The sequence below is a fragment of the Notolabrus celidotus genome, chromosome 5, assembly GCF_009762535.1.
Source record: "Notolabrus celidotus isolate fNotCel1 chromosome 5, fNotCel1.pri, whole genome shotgun sequence".
Taxonomy (NCBI): Eukaryota; Metazoa; Chordata; class Actinopteri; order Labriformes; family Labridae; genus Notolabrus; species Notolabrus celidotus.
Window position 1 is genome coordinate 30,279,042 of NC_048276.1, and position 21,809 is coordinate 30,300,850.

A 21,809-nucleotide genomic window follows, 5' to 3' on the forward strand; every position below is an offset into this window, starting at 1 on the left:
ACAAGTTGATGAAGTTAAAAGACCAGTTTTTGAAGTCTTGATCCTAGATCGTGTAAACTGCCTCAGGACATTCATGCAAATTGATTAGTTTAGTTTTGAGGGGGGCTTTTATTTGACAGGACAGCCCAAGAGAGACAGGACACTTGGGACGAGAGGGGAATGACATGCACCAAATCATGTGGGGCTGTGAATCGATCCTACGACCAGTGCAGTGAGGACTGTAGCCTCTGTACAGGGCAGAAAACTCACAAACGTAACGGAAACTGTGCGTAAATATTCCCAACTATAATTTGAACATGTGTTATACTACTCCGGTGTCTTTAACTTAAAGTGTAATCCCAAAAGAATCAGATTAAATTGATTGTTCATTCAAATCAAACTCAGGTGTTGAAGTCTGTCCAGGTTTTACACCTTTAAACCCTGATGACGCTGGGCTGAGTTGCTCCTGCTGTAACTCTGCCTCTGAAACTTCAGCCCTGACTCACCAACTCGCCCACAAAAAGAGCAGCAGTGTGTGTGACGGCCAGCAGGAAACCTGAGCGAGGCCCATTGTCCTGCTGCAGCCTCGGCCCTCCAGAGGGTCCCCAGCACCCGCTCATCAAATATACATTACCCACCTCCACCGGCAGGCAGGACGCTCCTCTGGGAAGGAGACACCGAGGGGGGGGGGGGGGGGGGGGGGGGGGCGTGCAGGGAGTCCAGCTGGGGCGAGAGAGAGAGAGAGAGAGAGAGAGAGAGAGAGAGAGAGAGAGAGAGAGAGAGAGAGAGAGAGAGAGAGAGAGAGAGAGAGAGAGAGAGATCATTTAAAGTTTGAGTTCACTTCTTCTTTAAACAGTTTAATGCTCTGGTGAAAATAAACTGCAGCTCATCATTTCCTGTTTAATACAGGAACTAAGACGCACACAGAGTCAAATCCATCCTGTGAAACATCTTACCTCAACTCCCCTTTGTCTTATGTGTGCGTTATAAAGAGAAAAGCATGATACAAAATGCTACTTTCCTTCCTTCCTGTGTGGACCCCCTCTTTACACTATGATTGAGTTGAATTCTGCTCATACTGTAGGTTGTTTGCTAGCAGCTCATTAAGACCCATATTTGCCATTATGTTCAGGGTACCATTTACGGGCGATAGTTGTAGGTGTAACACAAAACTCTGAGCCTCTATACCTGCATCATTCTAACTAACTATCTCACTATCACGGCATACCTGTACACTCAGTCTCCTCTCTCCCAGCAGTCTCACTGTGTCTACTTGATGCTGGCTCTAAAAGCTAAAGTTGGAGTCATATTCAACTCTTCATTTTGCATAAATAGACATAATATGGCATGGCTGGTGTGACTGACTTACATATGTGTTGTATCTGTTTGCCATAAGGCTCATCTCCATCACATTGCCTGATTCTAGGTTTCAAGGCCTTGTTCAGACGAGAACAGCCCCATCAAAGACAGAAAAGTATTTTCTTTGGCATGTTCATACATCAGCTTTGTGAAAACAATCTGTGTGCATGGAAACGTAATGTTTCAAGTCCCTCAGAATTTTTTTTTATTTGTTGACAAAACATGAATTATTATGTTTTGCTGACAAAAAATGAAAAACCCTTTTTACAGTGCATGCAGATCTGCAAAAATGACTGAAAACGCTGTAGCATGCATGCCAGACCAGCAGTTTGCAGTATAGATTGAGTTAATGAAACACCACTGAGAGCATAAGGCTGTGCATAAAGGCGTTTTAAAAAGCATGTGTGAATGGGGCTGTGATAGCAACCAGTTTCAAAAGTTTGTCTCCAGCCAACTGAAACACTGTTTTCGTGAAAAGCAAAGACCAAAACGAAACAATGGATCTTAGTTTTCTGTTGAATATTATCTGAACCATTCTGATCTGCACAGACCATGCAGAACAGATCATACCTCATAAACAGAATACACAGAACCTTTTAAAGCTACAGTGAGGATTCTTTTGTTGTTGTCGATTCTGGCGCCCCCTGTGATCAAACTGGAACCTCTTCTCTTTACTGATTGTGTCCTGTGCTTTTGTTTGTTGTGTTAGTTATTGGAAAATGTCACTCCGCTGCCTTTTCATGGTGTGAGTACCACTCATTGTTTCTGTTTTTTTGGCTGTGGAAAGTGTAAACAAAGACTGATTTAGTGTCTGTATACCCTGTGGCAACAGTTTCAGACATTAAAAGAACAACATTATTCTAAACCTTGTTGATTATGGTTTTTATATGGTTTTGTTTTGTTACATAAAGAGGTAACAGAATAATTTCAGTCTGTTTCAAAACCAGAACTCTTCACAGGAGCTTTAAATTGATCACCTTTCATCATACTCGTCCAAGAAGAGCACCTCTATTGTTGGTACAGCTGCTCCACCTCAGGGGTGCTTGTAGTTTTGTGAAGTGTTTGTGTTTGAGTGCACTACAAATAGCAATGATTTTGTTTGTGTGCATATGACCCATACATGTGGACGTGTCTGTATGCTGTGTGCAGCTATGCATGGCTGGCTGTGTGTTTAGAGTGCAGGGTGGACTCTGAGGGATCAGACGTCCGGCAAAGCTTTCAGCGAGCACAACATGGCTGCCACACTGCGTATTTCTGCCACATTTAGCAAATGGACACTGAAGTGCAGCCTTCCACTGACATCCACCACCGTCTGAACACACTCCTCCTCCTCCGCCCTCGCCTCCTCCTCTCCTTACCTCCTTTTCCGTTCACTCTTGTCCTCCTTTCCTCTCCCTCTCTGCTTCTTCCAGCTTGAATTATTGATAGTGAGTAAAATCTGACGTTGTAAACTTTGCGACCATTCACCAAACCGGCTTCGGCTTCTCACCGAGGGGGCCCGCCGAAGGGTAGGCGGTGTCTAACCACACACTTTTAATGTAATTGCCTGTAGAGTCCCTTGTAAATATTTCATTGTCTGCCAGTACAAATTAAAGACACGAGGCTGGAGGAAAAGGTTAGTTGGTTCGCTCTGGGAGAGATCCTCAGCACTTTACCTGCGCCTGCAGCTTTGGAAAGGGTTTATTCTCCCGTCTTTCTTATTTCTGAGAAGAAACAGTCTGTGGTGGAACATCTTTCTGCTCGACTAAGCTTCCAGATATCACAATATAGACAACAAAGCTACGCCTGTGTCCTTAGTAAAATATCATGCTGGGTTGCTGACGGTTGACGACTTGTATGACATTTAAAGTAACAGCACTGTAAGGGGACGATCTATTCCTCCAACAGTCTCCTTCCATATTGGATATTATTTGTTAAACTTTTTCTGTAATACTATCTAGAAGAAAAAAAAATCTCAGAACTTTCCCTGCAAGCCATCATACTTGCATTGACCAAAAGTTAATCTAGAAGATCCTTGGAAGCGGAAATCGCTTTGTTTGGATCATGTCGGCAATAAAAGAATAAAATAAGTTAAAAAAAATAGGGCCTGTGCATTTTTTGTACACTGGCATCACGCACAACCTCAATTTCCTGAGTTTGCTTTTCTTTAATGTAATTTCACAAAGAAAACTTCAAAAAATATTGATTGAAATTGTGTCATAGCATTAGCAGCAGCTTTAGACCTGATAAATTTAACCCTCTAAAAGACAAGTTTGTTTGTTTCTGCTCCTTACGACTTCTGCCATTGACAAACGTGTTATGAGAGGTCCCCACCCCTCTTGATTTTGACCGGTTGTTGAGGGAGAAGTGACATTCACAAGGCTGAGTGATGAGAACGCTGAACTGTATTGGTTGTTGCAGAAAATGGGTGCTGCCAGCCCAAAAAATGCTGTTAGCACACAGGCCCTTAAGCTCCATGTCTGATGAGCATGAAAAGAGACAGTAAGAAAAGTCCAGGCCTTAACATCCCTTTGTGTACAGTTAAAAGAGTGCATTTAAGCATACAGTGTTTACTTCTAATATACAGAATGAAAGTTCAAACCAGGATCATGTCTTCATCTTCAAGTCCCTGCTTGTTGAACTTCCAGCAGAGCTCCCTGACGGTCCACATGTCCTGTGTTAGGGTCTGAAGGAGTCAGGACCTGGATCTCAGGGTCGATGAGTCTACAACCGGACACATGAGATTCTTTACAAGACAGCGACATTGTGCTTCAGGTCCAAGAGACGCAGGTGGATGAGTGAGGGAGAGAGAAAGAGAGAGAGGGAGAGGAGTAAAATATTCATGAGGATGGTTCTGTAAACAGAGTGACCAGGACAGGATGTTACAGTATCAGTGCTGCTAGCAGGGCAGCCATGTTGTAAAACGGCTGGGGAGCACTGGAGGGTTTTTCCAGGTTGAGTCTCAGCTGAGTACAGGGTCTTTCTCCAACCACCACCTTCATCCTCTTTCTACACATTTCAGCTGTCTGCATGCTCACATTTAGAGACCAAGAAGTAGGTTCAATGCCAAGCAACTCAGAAGGATGTGAAGCTGTATTTGTTGATATTTTTTCTTTACATCCAGGTAGAAGACTGGTAGAGGGTAGGATTCCTGTTGGAAGTCATGCTTAATGTGGCAGACCCATCTTCCAAGCTTACATTCATTGGTAATGCATTTGCTGTGCCTTCAAAGCATTGATTTAATACTATTAGCATTTAATAACATATATTTACAAACACTCACACCGTACTTTTAATCTTTGCTTCACCTTTTACCCATGAATAATAACCAGCAGCCTTAGGTTAAAGAAATCTATCCGTCTCAGTCCTATTATTCATGCTCTCTTGAACAACATTTTCTAATTTGGGCACACACCTCGTAAACATGTGAAGGCTTGGTGGTTAATTTATTAAATACACATTGATATTCATAAGAAATCTAATCAATGATAATTTGCCCTTGTTAATTGTTGTCCAAAACTTGTCAAATGTTTCTCTATTTCTAACTATTTTGAAATTCCAGCTAGATGATAATTGTGTTGGCATTATTGCTTGATTGATCTGAAAACCTTGTACTTGGATAGTTAAAACTAAAGAAGTAGGTAGATTGTTGTATATGAAGAGAAGGGCTTCCAACCAAGCTGCCATATTTGAGTTGGAAATCAGAGTGTATTAATTTGTTTTCATAATTTAAAAGAAAAAAGAAAAATAATTTTTTTTTAGAGCAACGCCTATGACCTCAGTTTTTAAATTTGTATTAGTTGTCCAACCACTCCCCTTAGTAGAAATGAGTGTGGTTAACAGTGCTCTGCCATCGCAAGAGTTGATATCAGAAGTCCCTCCTCTTCTTGAATTCGATTGGCTGTTGACAGAGGATGACATTGACAAACAGCGATATCAAAAAGTTGAATTATTTTCAAATAATTATTTCTCTATAGGTATTTTGATGTTAAAAACCCCTGGCAGGGGTATATGTCAGAAAAACTGCAAACCTTTGAAAACATTTCCAAGGCAAAGAATTCCATTAGAGTTAAAACAAAGCGTCAAAATCAGAGAGAGAGGACAAATCAGTACATACATTTTTATTCTGTTTTTTCATTCTAACATGGTTTTGGAGGTATGTCTCATTCACACTGTTTGCATTTTTCATGGTTACACCTTTCATTGTCTCCTCCTCTTTAAGTATAACTCATCTTTTCTTCTTCTAATCTGTTGTTGGGTCCGTCCTCATGCTGCAACCAGCCTGCTGACGGGGAAAAAGAGCAAACACAGAGTAAGGAGAAGTGAGCAAGAAGCAAAGACAGTGTATGACAGAATGAGAGAAAGACAGACAGCAAATGAGACAGGGAAAGAGAGAAGACATATTTTGGATCAATAGATTAACTGAGTGCTCATGTATTATGCATCTGAGCCCTGCAGCACTTGCACATAAAGGGAATGTTGGGCAGGATTGGCGTGTAAAAGCTTTATAACCGCAGGCCTGTTTACTCAGAGAGTACGAAGGGACCACTGTCATGCCGAACCAAACTGAGCCGAACCAAGATGAGACAGGGTCCGCCCGGAGCAGGCTGCTCTCATCCGTTTTAGGTCATTTTCAAAACAAAAAGTAATGCTCCATTATTCGGAAATAACCTAAGTAACCAAAAGCTTATGTGGAGGTCTTATCTTAAGCCATGGAGTGATGGTTGTAAAAAGCATAATGATTAGACCAGTTTGAGTCCTGGTCAGGGAGCCAGTTAGGTTGGTCGACAAGGGCAGAACGTGCTGCTAATGCTAAATGATGTGAATTCAAAAACACATGCAAAACTTCAAAACAAACACAACAGCAGGAATGCACAAATGAAAAAAAAACATCTGACACAACTGCAAATACACAAATACACAAAAGCAAAAAACAACTGCAAAAGTAAAGACTGCTGGAAATCAAGAATTATTAACAAAAGTTCTCCAGGCCTGTAGGGGCTCTAAGGGAGCCAGTTTTATTGTTAAAGGGACAGAGAAGAAGAGCAGATACTGGATTCATCCCAAGCAGCAACCTCCGGTTTCAAAATATAAAGCCCATGCGGAAGTGTTATAAACTGCAGTTCATCGATCATCCACTTGAGGCTGACTGCAGAAACACCCGAAACCACATACACACCCATTCAAAAAAGACAATCTTTAGAGCAATAACATGTTTACAGCCTGGTTCAAGAGCCAGCCTTGGTTCTGAGGAGCTAATTTCTCTATCGGCACACACTGTATGGGGGGGTGAATTTTAGCTGTTGGCTAGGAGGCTCAAAGTCCACCTCTTTACCTCACACTAGCGCGACAGAAATTAGGTTGCGTTTAGCTTTTCCAATATGGCTCCCGCCGACGATTGGCTTCAAAACAGCTTGGGAACAAGAACAGATGGGTGACGTCACGGATACTACGTCCATTAACTATATAGTCTATGGTTCATTATTAGACAACAGGAGCAGAGTGTATCAAACGATAATGTCCACATGTGCAGATCTTCTGCCCTTGCATGTACTGTCTGAAACTAAGAGTCAGCATTGATCATTATGTTGACCTACACCATGATATGTTTCTCAGACCTAATCAGGTTGTCTTGGTGCCTTAACCATAGACTGTATAAAATATGGACGCATTATCCGTGACGTCACCCATCTGTTTCTGAAGCGCTGTTTTGAGGCCAATCGGCGGCTGCAGCCACATTGCTGCTGTCGAGCGATTGTGACGTAAAGGTAAAGGTGGGCTTTGAGCCTCCTAGCCAACAGCTACAGTGTTCCCGCCTGTTGATCGAGTCAGCTGGACCTCTTATTGGAAGACTCGTAATCTCAATATCTTTGAAATAGCCGCATTATGAAAAGAATTCACCCCCCGTACAGTGTGCACCGATCAAGAAATTAGCTACCCAGACTACACTCGTTTTTTGTTCAAGGCTGTAAACATGTTTAGTTCTGCTGGTAAGATCGTCTATTTTGAATTGGTGTGTATGTGACTTCCGGTACTTCCCGAGCCAGCCTCAAGCCGATGCTCGATGTACTGCGGTTTCTAGCTCTTCCGCATTGGACTCAGAGGTTGCTGCTTGGCCTTAACCAGGACCCTTACATTACAACACAAAAGAATTACACTGATGCAGAACTGCAAAAAACTGTAGTTCCTTGAGTGTCCACTTGAGGCTGTCTCCAAAAGCCAAGGAAACACTGTTAGAGCCCATATGAAAATGCAACAGATTTGAACATGTTTACAGCCAGGTATAAAAAAAACCACTTATGGTCTCTATGCATTTATTTATGACAGCTAGAGATTATTTTTTACAGTAATGCTTTTGTTTTTATTATAGAGATAAGTGCAATGCATTATAATGAGGAATGTGAGTGATATGACTGACAGGCTGTTTGTCAGGTGGAAGAGACGGCAGTGTTTTTGCAGTGCTGGAGATTGTGACTGTGGTCAGAGTCAACATCTTTTGTGAGGATATGAATGATAAAGTACTACTATAAGGGGTTAAAGAGACTTTGAACGTCTGGTCCAGTGATCCACAGTGAACTTTGACCTCATGAATGCAACATCAGCGCTCTTCACACCACCCTGCTGGTTTCACTCGCCTGTTTCCTGAGCTCCTCGCTTCTCCACAGCGACATCCTGACGCTCCAGAGGGCCAGGCATCAAACAGCTCAGCCCTGTGAGCTCTTCCCTTGAGAGCCGCCACACTCATTTCCATACAAACAAAATCCTCAGCTCCTCTCTCTGCTGTACTACAAGAATAGAGAGCAGTCGAACAAAGGGAAAACAAGTAAACAAACAAAATGCTGTATGAACGTGTCACTGGGATGAGGGGGTATAACGAGGATTAGATGGAAATTAATCTTATTTTACTTCCATGTGTCTCTGGTGTTTGAGACTGCAGGGAGCAGCAGGAAAAGACACAATGATACTCAGAAGAATCAGAAGAAACGTGTCAAAGCTATTTGAAGAAGCTGCTCAGAGGCTTTGTTACAGCTCTGATCCGACATGTAGCTGTGATATGATAGCATGTTGATAACCTTCAGACAGATGTAAGAAAAGGCTGCAGAGTCTGAAAGGATGACACAAGATGGGCAAAAACTGGATTATACATTTGCAGGTAAATTTCCTTTCTATGAAGACTAGTGAAAAATATTGTTTAAAGAAAAATATCATTTTAAACTTAAAAATGTTTCAAAACAGTTAATACTGGGACAATCAAACAGGTAAAAAGTTGTGTTACATAAAAAAAACACCTGGAGGAACATCTCCCAACTAAAGAGGTTAATGATCAACAGGTTAGTCACATGACTGAGTATAAAAAGGACACTCAGAGTAACATGACAAAGAATGAGTGGATTTCATGGTCTACAGTTCAAAATATCATTAAGGATTCAGAGAGTCTGGAGACATCTCTGTACAAAAGGGACAAGGTCCATAACCAAGACTGGATGACCTGATCTTCAGGCCCTCAAGCAGCACTGCATTAAACCATTAAAAACAGACAAGACTCTGAAGTGGAATTCACTACATTAAAAACAGACATGACTCTGTAGTGGAAGTCACTGCATTACAGACAGGCATGTGTCTGTAGTGGATATCACTGCATTAAAAACAGACATGACTCAGTAGTGGGAATCACTGCATTCAAAAAATGACTCTATTGTGGAGGTCACTGCATTAAAAACAGATGACTGTAGAAATCACTGCACTTAAAACAGATATGACTCTGCAGTGGAAGTCACTGCTTTAAAAACACACATGACTCTGTAGTGGAAGTCACTGCATGGGTTCAGAATCACTTCAAAAATGATTGTTTCTTCTTCTACAATAATTCATCAACACTGAGTGATTTTAGTTACTGAATTTTTTAAAGAAAAAGTCAGCCAAGAGAATACAGCTGTTTAAACCTGATAGTGATTTGTTAAATATGTGGAGGAGAGCTTTGTGACTCCATGGTTTGTATTTTTGCCTTTCTGTTTTCTGGCTTTTCTCAAATTTAGTTTACTTCACCTAAAAGTCATGTAGCTATAATAATCTTGAATGGTCCCATGCATTTCATGTCAACTCTTGGGTACATGATTTATTGCTAACAGAAGATTTTGACTCTGACCCAGAATGAAAGTCGGGATACTTTCGGCATGAGCGTAGCCTGAAACCTCAATCTATTTGTGCTCACAGTTTGCAGCCCAGTTTTCCAAAGTAGATTTAATATGAACTCACTTTGAACTGCCTAATTATACCAGTTTCTGGGGATTGATTAAGAGAAACAGACAGTGATGGTGGTGATGGCTGCAGAAAACATCTGAATGAAGAGCAAAACCATTTTCAAAAGGAAACAGGAAGACGGACAGAAAACCGATGAGATGGATCTCAGAGCCGGACGTTCCTCTGTAGTGAAATATTAATAGTCTTCGCCAGGGGCCATTTGTGTTTATGCCCTGTGATTTGGATCTGCTGCTCATTGGCTGATCAGGCTGGTTGTGTTTTCATCTATGGTTCAGACAAATTCATATTTTACCACTCACCATGATCTCTGCAGTTTGTTGCATGTAGAGTATAATGGTACACATGTTAGGATGTAAGCCTGGCTGGGTGGTAAAGCTTTGAATAATTTAACCTAAGTAAACTTTCAATTTTGTCAGGTAATAACATTTTATATATGTTACATGTATGCAGATTTATCTGCGAGTAGAAAAGGCTGTGATGCATTTCAAACAGATTATTTTGTTGGTTCAGGTCTACAAAACTCATGAGACGGTGCTGGAGTCAAGGTCATTCATTGGAAAGAAAATATATCAGTTTAGTTGAAATTTTGTGTTCTTGTTAACTACGAAGACTTTATATTTCACGCAGACTCAGGGTGAATGGAGTGGATCATGATTTTATTTTATCAGGCTGTGTTTGAAAGCGCAATCAGGTATGGGATCTTGACCTCTGCACAGTAAAAATCCTCCCCGTATCTTTAGTTCAAACTGCCGTGAAAGATATGGGGAGAATGGTCAATGTATGAGCAGTCCATTCTTGAGCAGAGTGTTGTCTGACCTGTCACATGTCGTCCACTCTCAGTATGAGCTCTCACCAACCGGCAGGCGATACAGTCCCCCAATTTAAACTGAACCACTTTAAAAACTCCTTTGTGCCCACCTTGATCAAAATATGTTTTTTCTTGAGGCTGTACAGTTTGTGCAGTAGTGTTACAATGCTCTTATCTTTTCTTCCTAATCTTATTCGTGCAGATCTTGTGCAATATGGCTGATGTGCAATATACACTGTTAGTGGTTGACTTTGATATTTAGGGATCTGTTTACATGTGGATTTTTTTTATTTTTATGTTTTATTATATTTCTATTACTATGGAAGCATGTGCAGTACTTGAGCCCACAACAAATTTCTCAAGGTGACAAAGAAGTATATCATATCATATTGCTGCTTTATTTGAGGGAAATTGCCCCCCCTATTAAAAGCTTTAAATAGCTTCCTTGGGGTCATCCCTTTCCACACATCCAACCATTGTGAAAATGTTTACTGAATATATAGATATGTACATTTGTGATGATGTGTGTGAATAGACTATACTAAACATATATCTGATGTATCTTGCCACATCCTATTATATCCTACTGCATTATATTGCTTCACATCATATCGTGTCATATTGTATCGTGTCATTGTATCGTGTCATAGCGTAATGTATCTTATTGTATGGCATCCAATTGCATCCCATCCCATTGCATTGCATCGCACCTTAACATACTGTATTGGATCGTGTGGTATTGTATCGTATCATACCGTCGAGCATTGTATCTTGTTGTATTGTATCCTATTGTATCATATCGTATCTTGTCATACCATATTGCATCATATCCTGTTGTATTATATCATACAGTATGGTATCCTATTGTATCATATCATATTGTATCTTATCGCATCTTTTCGCATCGTAACCTTTACCGCCGTATTGTATTGGTTCGCATCGCATCATATCGTGTTATATTGTAATGTATTGTATCACATAATATCACATTGTATCTTAATGTATTATATCATTGGTACTGTCCTAATGTACTATGTTGTTTCATATCAGATCATACTGTATACAATTTTGTTAAATACTATCTCATCCTTTTGTATAATTTTGTACTGTATCACATCACATCATATTGTATCAAATAAACCAAGTTCAAGGACACAACACACGTTGTTCAAGGGGGGTATTCAGGTCTCACATTCGCCTCAGTGCTCCAGCTGGTGTGGGCTGAGGGGGTCTTTGTGTCCCATTTTCCCCCATGTCCCTTGTCTTCACCCTCTAGCCCCCCGCATCAACAGGACCTCAGCTCCCCTTTCCCCTTGACTCCCCCGTCTCACACTAACAGGATTAGTGGACGGAAGGTGCTCGCTCAGCAGACCTCAGGACGTATGTGTATGCGAGAGACGGAAAGCAATAAAGGTGGTCTATGTGTTTGTGTGTGTGTGCGTGTGCGTGCGTGCGCGTGTGCGTGCGTGCGTGAGAGAGAGAGAGAGAGAGAGAGAGAGAGAGAGAGAGAGTGAGTCTGAGGCTTAGTGTGAAAAAGCACTGTCTGATATACGTAGCTCTGATGGACCCCAAAAGCCTTGAGACGGTGTCCCCAAGGGACAAGAGACCCAACTGGGACAGCTAATCTGTGCATGCTGTTTGTTTGGGGTAAACAGTATATTTAAGGTATCACTGTTTTTTAAGCTTATTCATTTGGCTTTATTCTGGCTTTATCCAGACCCCAAAATTAAATACCAAAATATTGGATATTTGAAGTTATCGTACGGTATGACTTAACCCCTAACTAAGAGGCTACACATTTTTGTTTTACTATTTAACATTCAATGTAGTTCAAGCATTAAATCCAGTGACTTACATAAATAAAATAAATCAACATGCAACGAATGACATGGTGCAATTTCTGTCACACTAGCTGCATCACTATGATAATATATGCAAACTTAGCTAAAGCTAAGAGAGATGAGGGTGAATCAAAAAGATTCAGGAGTTACCCGCAGGTTCACCTTCTCTTTTGGGAAAAATAATCTAAACCCTGAGAAAAATTAAACATTCCCTTCCTTTTGTCCCCCCAGCAGTAGCAGCTGTCCCGGTCGTCCTCTCTGAAAGAGTATGCTTCATGGTTGTTACACCATCACAGACAAAAAGGTAAGGTTGAATGTGTTTAAGGTGTAACACCCCTGGGTCTTCATGAGTCCGTGGGTCTTCTGTATGAGACTGAATTTGAACTGGGGGCCCACCTGTCAGTCATGTCTGTAAAAACATGATCTGTGGCGGAATCACTGCATGGGTGCAAAATTACTATAATTGAACACGGTTTGTCGCTGCAACCACGAATGCAGGTTAAAACTGAAAAATGCAAAGAGGACAACAGATATACAGTAAATATGGTTCTGAAGCAATGGAGACTTCTCTGGACCTGAGCCCGTCTAAGACGGACTGAGGGGAAGTGGAAAACTGTCCTGTAGTCTGATGAATCAAAATCTGGCATTCTTTTTGGAAATCATGGACGCTGTGTCCTCTGCTCTAAAGAGGAGAGGGACCACTTATTCTTGTTATCAGCTCACAGTTCAAGGCCAGCATCCCTGATGGTATGTGGGTCATAAGGATCCATGGCATGGGTAGCTTACACATCTGTGAAGACTCCATTAATGCTGAACAATAAATACATGTTTAGGAGCAACATGTGCTGCCATCCAGACAATTACTTTTTCAGGAAGACCTTACATATTTCAACAAGATAATGCCAAACCACATCCTGCATGTATTACAACAGCATGGCTCAGAAGAGTCCAGGTGCAAAGCTGGCCTACCTGCAGTCCTGACTGAAAACATAAGGTGCATTGTTAAAGTTAAAATAAAACACAAGAGACCCCAAACTAACAAGAACAGGACATTTAACTTTCAAAACTCCAGAAATGTGTCTCTTGGGCTCCTAATTGTTTACTGACTTTTGTATAAGAGATGATGCATGTTTGAACACATCAACCTTTTTCAAACCAGCTGTAGTTATCATGTTTGAATATTGATGGAGTTACATTAATGATTCATGTTTTTTTTTTTAAAGTCACCATTGACCTGACGCTGCATGTTTTTCTCAATCATCCTGTCCATGTTATGTTATGATTGGAGTAACTTTCTTTCTCGCAGATGAAAGCTGTCTCCTTCATGCATCTAAAAACAGCCTCATATTAGTGGATTATCACTTCACCTGTCACACTCTTCCATCTGTATCAACATGTGACAGATGTTTCCAGAGACACAGATTAACGAGGTTCGACCTGTTCCTTGTGCGTACCTGAAGCTCGGGTCTTGCCTCTGGGCCCTGGATTCAGGAGAGGCCTACCTGCCAGCGCAGGGTGCATCAGGAGGGCCGGCGCTCTCATTACAGCTACAATGAAATAATTATGAATGGTGCGCAGAGACCTCATCACAGGAATATCTATTGTATTATTTATTCAGCCAGTCCCCTGGTTCAGGGGGAGAGAACACATATAAACTTGCAGCCTCGCTCCTCTCCTCCTCACTCAAGCTCCTGTTTGCTGCTCAAAGCAGAGGTGCCCGCACGCTCGCTCACTTTCTTTCATTCTTTCTTTTTTTTTTCATTCCCTTTCTTTGTTGTTTTTTCTTCCGAGATGTGGCACAGGGAGCATCCATCGAGGCCCTGAGGCCTTAACACAGTCCAGCCTGCCAGCTGTGGACGCTCTACACTTGCCCTCTTCTTTATTTTTTTATTTGCTCTCTTGTTTTTCTGTGTTTTTGGGGTTTTGTTATTTTTTTGTACAACTGGAGCAGGTCAATTTTACCAGAGGACTACAAACAAGAACTAGCAGGGATTTGAAGGGATGCATTCTCAGATTCCACAGCCTGGCTTTGGCTGAAGAACATCTATGAAAACAATTTATTTTTATTTTGCACTCGAGATAAACTTCCCGTGAATATATTTGCGCTGTGGAAGAGAAAGAGAAGTACTTGAAGGACGACATGACGGCCTGACAGACTTATGAAGAGAAACTTTGTTATGCAGAGCACCGAGGGTCACGGAGGACGATGCTGCTGCAGCAACAGCATGCACGCTGCACAATAGGCCTCATTCAGAGGGTGGATGTGTAGGTGGTGCATGAGATGATGGACAACAAAGAGGCATAAAGAGAGAGAGAGAGCGCTGAAGTGGCTGGGATGACAGCTGCACCATGGGGATCAGGAGGGAGGCGTCGCCCGGGGCACAACAGGTGAGTGATGCTGCCTGCCGGCTGACTGTCCGGCTGCTCGACTGGAAGCACCAAGCGAGGGTTAATTGTTACTGATTGGCTGCTCTGGCTGACGTGTTGCTTGTATGAAAGCTAGTCTATGACACAAAATTAAAAGCAGTGATGGTGTTTTGGAAAGAGAGACGGAAACAGGAGTATAAATGACACTTCATAATGAGAATTAGAAAGTGAAACTACTAAAGCAAAGGGGAGTGACCTTTTGAATGTTTGCACACAACAAGACAGGAAGAATGAAGCTGAAATCTACCAGGACCAAAGAGAAACATGTTTGGCATCTGTCTTCCTGTTAAAGGGATACATCAACTTACAGAAAAGACAGTCAGTCTGTGAGCTGTGAGCTGATTCGTTGGAAGAGCTGCTGCTGCTGCAGCTGCATGGACTCTGGGTGTCGTGTTCCAACAGATCTCATTTCACTTTGTCAAAAATAGAAATTTTGGAAGTTTAAAAAGACTTAAATATGACTCAAAACAGAGATCAAAGGATTCCTATTCACAAAAATCAGATTTTTAACTCTCAAGACCTCAAAACTACAACATTAAATCTAAACATTAAACCTCTGCATTATGTAACGCTCAGTTGAAAAGCCCTTAATAACCACTGTTTCATCGTTTCAGATCATTTTCAGATTTTAACACGTGTGCAAAGTTTAATCTTTGATCTTTGGGAAAGGATCCTTTCACCAAATCATACTGAGGCAAATGTAGAGACTGTTAATCTGCCTCTCTTAGATTGCTGAGGTCTGATGTCGAGCCGGCTAATTCAGTGGCAAAGTTTGAGACTGAGGCGACAGTATCGATCAAACTCTGGAATAACCCAGAAGATAAACTCAGAGATGCTTTGATGCAGTTCAGTCTTACTTGGGAATACTTTGTGTGCATCTTTGTGGAAGCAGATCCACAGGTATGCATGTGTGGAACAATGTTTATGTGCAACAATGTCACATATAACTTCCTGTTTGAACTTCTTGGACCAATTCTTTATCATTCGGAATGTTTCTCCAACTTTTTGTTTATATCCTGATTTCTTTTAATGTAGTTTTGTTCTTAATTTCCCCACTGATTTCATTTTACACAAGTTTAAAGTCTAGTTGCTCTATAGAGCAACTGCTGTTATGACTATTTGACTGCTCTGTACTGCTGGGATCAGGCTTTAATTTAGGATGAGTTCGACTTATCTCCTGGGAAGAAGTCAGAGCTAAAACCAACAGTAAACTTGTCCCCCTGGTCAGCTCTGCAGAGTGCTCTCTCTCTCTCTCTCTCCTGCTGCTGCTGCTGCTTGTTGTGCTCTGCTGGGACAGTTTGGGTGCTGCTTGGGATGCAATGAGCGCGCTCCATCAATAATGCAGAATGTTTCTGTGGTAACTGCCTGGCAACCACCGAACGCATCGCCTGCATCCTGTATGGGAGAAAGGGAGAGGATGAATGAGAGAGGAAAATGAGAGGGGGGTGAGGAAGATGAGACGAGGAAGAGAGAAACAGGAAAGAGACGTACAGTATAACATGAGTGAAGTGAGGAAGGAAAATGTGACAAAAGAGGAGAGTGTGAGGCCTCAGATGAGAAGAAGAGGAGGTAAAAATGAAGGGAAGAGAGAGAGAAAGAAGAGATGGGAGGTGTGTGCTCCCCTGGGTTCTCTTATTTCTGACATTTGTTTGTGTGTCCTGTAAGCCAGCTGTATATCAAACAGTGTGAAACCTATACAGGTACATTCACATGATCCGCGTGATAGATTAAAGGTGTCATCTGTTCCCCTCAGTATTCTGATTCCCACAGCACTACAGCGCCATCATGGACTCCTTACTCTTAGAAACAGAGGTCATGTTTGTTTACGTATCAATCATCAATCAATCAATCAATCAATCTTTATTTGTATAGCGCCAAATCACAACAAACGTTATCTCAAGACGCTTTTACAAACATAGGAGGTCTAGACCACTCTATGTCAAATTATGAACAGAGACCCAACTTCAAGACAGGGTAAGACTCAGTCTGACCCCACCTTAATCTATCATGAGCATTGCACATTGCAGTATTTAGCTAGTTACAGTGGCGAGGAAAAACGTCCTTTTAACAGGCAGAAACCTCAGGCAGAACCAGACTCATGTTAGACAGCCATCATGCCTCGACCGAGTTGGGTCTGGAAAGACAGATAGAGGGGAGTAAGAGAGAGAGGTGACAGTGATGAGACGAGTAGTAGAAGCTGTTGCCGCTGGAGTCCAGCACGTCCGTATCAGCTGGAGTCCAGAACGTCCGTAGCAGGAGGATGTCTACGGCAGCTCAGAGGAATCTACGAGACAATGGAGCTCAGGGAGTTGGTGGAAGAGTATCACCGTATCTCAGTGAGGGTTGCTGTTTCAATGTGGTTGGCTAAGTTAACTTGGTGAGATTACAAAGCAATAATAGAGATATGAAGAAGAAAAAAACACCCGTGGTTGTAAACATGTTTATTTTTGCTGTAAAGTTCAGCTTTTCCTAATGAGTGTGTATGTGGCTCCAGGGGCGTTTGCAGCCAGCCTCAAGTGGACATTCGAGGAACTGCAGGTTTTAACACTTCTGCATTAGCCTAATTTCTCAAGACTGAAGGTTGCAGCTTGTTTGCAACATCTTCCAACCAAGCAGCCACCTCCGGTCTTAAAATATGAAGCCCATGCCTCGAGCGTCCACTTGAGACGGGCTGCAGAAACATCGGAAACCACATACGCACCCATTCAAAAGACAATCTTTGCAGCAGTAATAAACATGTTTACAGCCTGGTTCAAAAAATGGTTAAGGTCTGAATAGCAAATGTATCTATTGCCACACACTGTACAGGGGTGAACTTTTTTATAACCCAGCAGTTCAGAAGATATTAAACTTACGAGTTTTGCCAATTTAAGGACATGACTGACTTGACTGACAGGTAGGCATCCTGTAGCTGTTAGCAGAGAGGCTAAAGACCCGCCTCTTTACCTCACACTAGCTTGACAGACGTTAGGTTGCGTTCAGCATTACCAATATGGCTCCTGCAGACGATAGGCTTCAAAACAGCGCTTCAGCAACAGATGGGTGACGTCACAGATTCTATGTCCATTAATTATACAGTCTATGGTTCCAACTTTCAGCTCATCAAAAACAACTTTGCCTGCATGTGGTCTTCAGCTTTAAAATATGAAAGTGACCATACCTCACTAATGTCAGGTTTGCATCTGCAAGACTCTGCAGCCAAGTTCAAATAATAATGATAAAAAAGACTGCCAGATCAGATCTACAAAACAAGCATTCTGCATGTAATAATGATAAATTCATTATTAACAATTTAAATGGGTGCTGTATATTTTGACTCCTTGACTAAAAGGGCATCTTGACTAAAAGAAAGAGTAGCAGGATTTAAATAAGTACGTACTAATTTGGTTACATAACTAACCTTGGTCTGTGGCTGAAAAAAAGTTGACCTTGTAAGAAATCATCTTTCGCTTGACAAATATCACACAGGTTCTTAAAGGGGTTCTGGTCGGGCAATTGGCTGGCCGATCAAGCCCAGTAGTATCATGGTCAGCATCCAAGTTAGAAGTTTTGGCGCTGTGGACAGGTGCTAATGGCCAATTCCACCAGATCTGTGTCTGGTCTGTCTCTGATCCGTCATGGCACCGGAGTTGATATGTTTCTAATGTGTTTACTCCCACTTGATCCACTCTGTTGCGTTCCGTCTGCGGACAGGAAAGCCAGGCACCAAACAAAATGAAAACATCCGATCTTTTTTCACTTTACTACAACAACAAACCGTCATGATGAGCGGAGCCAGGCCTGAAGTCAACAGGTCAGAGGTTTTCAGAGGACGATAAAGACAACATGGATTTATGGAGGAGTCGGGTAATCGTTGATTCAGTGATTACCGCGGGAAAACCTTGGTCACATGACTCCAACTGTCTCCAAGGTCTCCAAGGTTCTCAAATGAACTTTTCCTGGCAATCGTCTCCAGGCTGCGCTCATCCCTGTTGCTTTAGCACCTTTTCCCTTCTGGTCATCTTTCTATTAATATGCTTTGATACAGCACTCTGTGACAACCAGCCTTTTCAGCAATGATCTTCTGAGGCTTACCTTCTTGTGGAGGGTGTCCAAGATCGTTTTTCTGGATCAAAATTAAAAACTGAAAACAGCTTGAAACATTTTAGTTTACTAGTCTAAAATTCATAATTTTGATTTTTTTCTGATATTCTAATTTGTTCCAAGTCTGTCTATAAGGCACAATAAACATTACCAATAAATCTTAAGAAGTGTTAATAATGATAGGTAATAATAGTGTCACAGTGAGTGAGCTGTAAAGTGTTAGCAGTATGTCCCAGCTTCACCTTATGTGCATGCCTGTGTGTGTCTCCTCTGTTTACCTGTGTTTTGTTTATACCTGAGACTATAAATGCAGACCGTGTCCATCCTGCAGGCCAGCAGTCAGCTAGGAGATTCTCTGTGTGTGTTTAAAACATTCATCACTCCCCTCCTCTCCTCGTTTGTAGCAGTGAATTATTAAACGCTCACCTATTTTTCAATTATTCAAATGGGAGATTTCTCGCCTTTTGGTGTTAATCTGAGCTTTTACCGACACTTTAACATTCTTTTTAATCTTCTTCATTCTTTTACCTGGTCTCTCACTTTTTCAAATCTTTCACTTCATCAAAATTCAAAGAAGGAAATCTGAATATTGTTTTAATAAGTAGCGTGACAGTGGCCTGGCTCCTCTCTTTGCTACCGTCGGATGGATGATTGAAACTCTTCTGTCTCTATCTGTCTCTGGTGGGACGGTGCAGTTGGATGGGGATTCCTCTCTGTCCTATCTTCCTCTCTAAAACATGATTAATACTTGATGCTGCCATGATAGCTATCCCTTGTACGTTAGCATTTGGTGGAGACTATGGGGAGATGTCGCTCCTTGTGTGTGTGTGTGTGTGTGTGTGTGTGTGTGTGTGTGTGGTGTGTGTGTGTGTGTGTGTGTGTGTGCGTGTGTGTGTGCGTGTGTGTGTGTGTGCAGGGGTTCTTATACAACTTTGTCTGGGTGATTAAGGCCACATGTTATTGATTGGCAGGCCCCTTGAAGTGCAACATCATCATAAATAATTCTCCTGCCTCGCAGAATAAACTATCACCTTTGTCGGCCGCGCTGACAGCCTCCCATTGAAGAGCGAATGCATTTTTTATGTTTTTACTTGACCTTAATTTAAGTTGTACAAGAGCGATTTCTTATTTACGAGCTCTGGAGGAAATCAACAGATGTGCAAACCGTTTAAGGCGCCCAGTTCAAATATTCACCAGGAAGTATTTGATATCATTGGTCTGTGTGATTTTTGCAGGACTTACTCAACTGTATATTTGCTGAATTACATTTTCTTCATACCACCAACACACTCAGTAAATCTGCTGCAGCTCCCCAAACACCTGTCATATTATTCATTTTTATTAAGATATAAAATTACAACTGGAGTACGACTCCAGCCCTGATTTCCAGGACTCAAGACTCAGACTTGGACTTGAGGATTGATTGCATCAGGACTTGGGAGATGAAGAAGTGGACTTGTTGTTTTAGTTAGCTTTGAGGCCCTCAGAGTTTGTTCGATTTTAAACGTGAGCTGCACGTGTGTTCGCCTGCATGCACACTCACGTGCCGTGTTGTTCAGCCGTTCCTGCCAGGATGCCTGAAGAGGTGCCACAAGTTATGAGTTGTATTCAAAGAATTCACAGAAAATGCAAAAAGCCAGGGCAACATACTCCATACACAAAAACCCCCAAGAATCCAAAGTTCCAAAGATATATCTTTTCTTAGCTGTTGCCAAAGTTTGGATCATATCTGGAGAATATCTGGACAATTGTTGATGCACTTTATTTCAGGAAAAATGCATTCAGAATTTCCCTTGTATAATACAGTGTGTCCATATATGTCTAATAAAATATCCAAATATGCTCCTACATCATATCTTGAATATATGGACTCAGCATTTGTCTGCAGTATTACCAAATCTGTGGCATATCATCACTCTTCGTCACTGAAGTATAAAAATACAGAGCTGACATCAGATGTGTGACGTGTGAAGCATTCAAAATACAGCATCAGCCATGTCAATCAATCTTTATTAATATAGCACCAAATCATAACAAATGTTCTCCTCAGAGTCTTTACAAACAGAGCAGGTCTAGACCGTACTCTATGTTCTATAATTAACAAAGACCGAACATCAAGACAGGATAAGATCCAGTCCCATCTTAGTAGTTTGTAACAGCTGGAGTCTGGCATGTCAACAGCAGCAGGCCATCTACGGCAGAGATCCAGAGGAACCTACGAGACAAGAGAGTCATATCAGAAAACTATCGAAGAAATCAGTTTCATCAGATTTTGACATTAAACTGCAGTTTAATTTCTTATACTGAATATCTATGCATCAAAATTTATTTGCCTCTGAATTCAACTCTTCCAACTTCCAAGAACTAACTTTGACCTTAATTTTTCAGTGTTCACAAATTCTGAGTGAAACATTCAAATTCTAAAAATTAATTAAACCAAATTCTGATGCTAAAATACAAGGCCCGCAGAGTTGTCATGTGACCAAAGGAGCGTAACCTGATTGGCTGGAACTTGGTTTGACTTGATGTCTGAACATTACTATTCTTTGGGGTTCCTGAATTTCAAACATCGTATTTTGCCCATCGAAATTTTAGGCAACTTGAAAAATATATTAACTGAAATTTTTACCTCATATTTTGGCTCCTGAATTTGAATCTGAATTAATTTTTAAATTTGAATATTTTCATCCAGAATTTGTGAACACTAAGAAAATGAGGGTGAAATGTAGTTCTTAAAAAGTCCAAGTGTTGATAGTTTAAAGGGAAAAAATCCGTGAAGCTTATTTATTTCCATAAATATCTTTACTCTATATTCTCATAGTGTCAAAAGTCTCTTCAAGAGATCAGATATGCTCCAGATATGACATTTTACAGCGCCGTCGTCAGACAAAGATTTGATCATGTATTAGCTGTTTTGTGAACATCACAAAAGAAAAATCAAGGAGAGGACGAGGACAAACTCAAACAGTTTCTGTCCAGGATGCATCAGGAAAGAAAAAGAGATACTTAAGCTCCTGGACTGTTGATTACCTTACCGTCGCTTTAAAGTGACTCAAACACTGGGTCAGAGA

At 41.4% G+C, this 21,809-nt stretch overlaps 1 long non-coding RNA gene across 2 annotated transcripts in view; it reads left to right on the forward strand.

Moving 5' to 3' along the window:
• The window catches only part of LOC117812438, a 71,519-nt gene that overhangs the window by 29,091 nt on the left and 20,619 nt on the right, over positions 1-21,809 (forward strand). For both annotated transcript variants that reach the window (XR_004631211.1, XR_004631212.1), the window contains exons 2-3: positions 12,460-12,532; positions 13,535-14,616. This is a non-coding gene — a long non-coding RNA (uncharacterized LOC117812438). The remainder of the gene's footprint in view (positions 1-12,459; positions 12,533-13,534; positions 14,617-21,809) is intronic.